Source organism: Nicotiana tabacum, chromosome 22 (genome assembly GCF_000715075.1).
Source record: "Nicotiana tabacum cultivar K326 chromosome 22, ASM71507v2, whole genome shotgun sequence".
Lineage (NCBI taxonomy): Eukaryota > Viridiplantae > Streptophyta > Magnoliopsida > Solanales > Solanaceae > Nicotiana > Nicotiana tabacum.
The window spans coordinates 44,316,764-44,320,599 of NC_134101.1; the positions used below are offsets into that span (position 1 = coordinate 44,316,764).

At 32.0% G+C, this 3,836-nt stretch overlaps 1 non-coding gene across 1 annotated transcript; it reads left to right on the forward strand.

Annotated features, from left to right (window-relative positions):
* Positions 1 to 744: 744 nt before the first annotated feature.
* On the forward strand, positions 745 to 843 carry LOC142176897 (small nucleolar RNA Z221/R21b). The gene has a single exon (XR_012705701.1). It is a non-coding gene; the product is annotated as a small nucleolar RNA Z221/R21b (small nucleolar RNA).
* Positions 844 to 3,836: the final 2,993 nt, after the last annotated feature.

Sequence of the window (3,836 nt, forward strand, 5' to 3'; positions counted from 1 at the left end):
GAAAAATAATTGAAAAAGAAAATATTAAAAGAGGTAGGGACATTTACTTAAATTTAATTTGTAAATGGCCATATCATTCTAAAAGCTCACATTTAAGTGCTTACACTAACCTATATTTGGTCAATTAGTTTTTTGGCATTTTACAAACTTGTTTTTAGTTTTATGACACTACCTCTTCTTTTACACATGAGAGATTTACTTTTACACATAAGAAATCTTTTATTTACACATAAGAGATATTAAAAAAATATTTTTTTAAATTCAACATTGTAAAAGGCCAAAAAACCTAAAACCTCGTAAATTGTAAATTGTAATGCCCATTACAAAATAAAGTGCTTTTTACCAATATTTTTTCCATTTACGTCTTGTGGTAGTTGTAAGAGTTAATAAACGAGGATACTGTTCTTTTCATTTTGTAATAACGGGGAATTTAGGAGGATATGATGGTAAACTTTGAATTAGGGTTTTTATCCAGCCGCTCTTCACCATATTTTTTTTTGTTCTATATAAAGGGGCATCGGCGATGTAAATATCTACACACAGAAAATCGTTTCCATCATGTATTATGTGAAAGTCGCAGGATTAGGGTTTTTGGGAAGCTTTTGGTGTGAGCGGAGTGGCAAGATGTCATATATGTATGTTTCACAAAAATTGAAATCTTGCCTACTCCGCCTATAACCATGGCTTCCAACAATTTCTCCCTTTCCTATAGTTTCTTGTTACAATTTTTCGTTTATATTTTAAGAGCTGTGATGAGATCTGGAGATAGTCATGCACCACTCTTACAAAATTTATTTTTTGAGTGATGATAAATTTCTCATACCCATTTTTGTTTCTGAGCTCTTATACATTCTTTTCGATTTACCAATAAATGAATTTTTTATTCATAGGGGGGAGCCGCGTGATTTGATCTCTCTTGTAGAAAGATCAAACTATGATGCGGACAGTACCATAGCCTAAAGCTTCTGGGGATGAACTTTGATTTCTGATGGCTCCTTTTACAGTTCATATCATTTTTCTCAAATTTACTTGATTTTATTTTATTATTTACATTTGGTTTTTGAACATCTTATTTCAAATTCCTGAGCCCCTGACTAGCTTGAAGGAGAAAAAACTAATGGAAATTATGTAGGAAGTGGAAAGGGAGGATGTATTTGGGAAGCTTCTGGTGTAGGTGAGGCGGAAAGATATCATATATATATTTTTCCGAACGGAATTATAGGACTTGGTATCTTTCCGATTCCACCCATGCCAGTGGCTTCCAATCTGTGCTCCCTTTCCTGATAATCCTCCAATTGAAAGATCATGTCTTGGTGACGTGAATTCTTGTTTGTGGTGAATCGGATGATTAGTATTAAGGGTAGTTTGGTTGGAAATAAGTTATGCCAGGATTAATTATTTCGATAATACTTTAATTGAAAGATCATGTCTTGGTATGACGTGAATTCTTGTTTGTGGTGAATCGGGTGATTAGTATTAAGGCTAGTTTGGTCGGAAATAAGTTATGTCAGCATTAATTATTAATCCTCCAATTAAAAGATCATGTCTTTGGTATGACGGGAATTCTTGTTTGTGGTGAATTGGGTGATTAGTATCGAGGGTAGTTTGGTTGTAAATAAGTTATGCCAATAGTTAATTATTTTGAAATTAGTTATTTCGGAATTATAATATTATTTTTACTATTTATGGTAGAGTGAGATAACAATTTAAGAATAATTAATCTTGAGATAATTAATCTTATAATTACTTGTTTATCAACTAAACAATCCCTAAGAGTCTATGCTCGGTTGAGATGGTGCTGTGATTTGGTTTTATTTGAGAATGTAATTACCTTTAACAAAGAGTGATACTCATAAAACCGCATGTTCTTTTAACAATCAGTGATGACTTGTGATTTGTGAAGTAGTAGAAGGAAGAATAGCTAGTATAATAGCCATCATTGAGCAAAACTTTTTCCTCTAATTGTATGAAAATAAAAGGAATAATGCTACTAAGAATTGATTGATAGAAGCTCAAAGTTTATTTTACTAGAAATTATCCCTATTTTTGAGGATAAAGGTCATCTCAAATCCTCGCCTTCATTTTCTATGGAGTAAAGTTAGTCCAATTATTAATCTACTTTTTACTCGCGAGAAAGAATATTTTATTTTATATATATATATATTTTTAATATTACAATCTTTTAGCTGAAATATATAAATGATCCTTTTAAATTGTCAACAACGATCAAACAACTACCTTAACTAACCCTATTATCATTTAGATACTTCAAGTGTCTATTAAGTAGATCAAGTAAATATTTGAATGCAGTACATCGTTTGTGTGAGTTACACTGCCAATGACGTGTTAAATGAGCCAATTAATAAATGACACTAGGGGTGTTCAAAATCGAACCGAAATCGAAATCCGAATCGAAACCGAAGCTTAATGGCTTATTGGTATCGTGTTAACGATTTAACGGATGGAGAACGAATTGTATTTTTTTTACTAACGGCTTATTGGTTTGGGGGCGGATTATTTAATTTTTTTAACGGATAATTCGTTAACCCGTTAAGAATATATATATATATATTAAATAATCAAAAACTCTTCTTCTTTCAGTACTCTATCTCTATTCTTTATTACTAATTTAATATTAGACATTTAGAAACCCTAACACCTAAATTTCATCCAACAGCCACCAACACTCTATCTCGTCGACTTTCATTACTCTATCTAACGCCAAAAATATATATAATCGTTTATCCACACAAATTGGTTTTAATTAAAATTTGAATCCAAAGTGACTCTATCTCTATTCTTTATTACTATTAAAACTCTTCTTCTTTCAGTACTCTATCTCTATTCTTTATTACTAATTTAATATTAGACATTTAGAAACCCTAACACCTAAATTTCATCCAACAGCCACCAACACTCTATCTCGTCGACTTTCATTACTCTATCTAACGCCAAAAATATATATAATCGTTTATCCACACAAATTGATTTTAATTAAAATTTGAATCCAAAGTGACTAATTTTGTAATTGTTTCAAGTCTATCCCTTTAGAAGCCCAATTTTCATGACCCGCCTGGCCCAACCGGATCTCCCCTCTCTTTAAAACATCCATTTTTCCAAACCCTAAGAAAAAGACAGACAGATCCCCCTTTGAAAATCCTAGCCGCCTGGTCTCTTTCCTCACTCGCCCATTCCCTTTTACGCAAAAAGAAGCCGAGAATTCGCCATCATGCACACACATCTCACCTATGAAAAAAGTTAAAACAAAATCCCTGAATTCCCATTTTTCTACATCCGGATCTGAAGAAGAAAAACGAAAAAAAAAGATTAAAAAGGTTTTCTGATTTTTGTTGTGTTACTTGGAGAATTTATGGGTTTCTCATTTGTTTTTGGATTGAAGTTGAGGTCGACATTGTTGTTCTTCTGCGGTTTGCTATCAAAATCGTAGCTGAACTTCCTTTATCTCCATTTCTGCCCTTTATCAACTGTTTCAAGCTCTATTTGTCAAGTATTTTAGGTACACATTTCTGAATCTGTACTATTTCTCCATAAAAATGGCTGAAATCATGAATGAATTTGTTTCTGATGTTCCATCTCCATTTATGTGACTGTTTTTCTTAATAAATTGCTCATTATATTTATATATGATTTTGTTAACGAACCAAAGGGACGGCTGCCCGTTTCAATTAAGTTTAGACCATTGGAGTCTTGTTAAATATTAGTTAATTGAGATTATTTTTTTTTTTCGAAATTGTTAATGGGCTTTAGGTGTATGCATACTAGTTAACAGTAATATTTATCACAGTCTCTACTTCGTTGCCTAATGCTAAAATTTG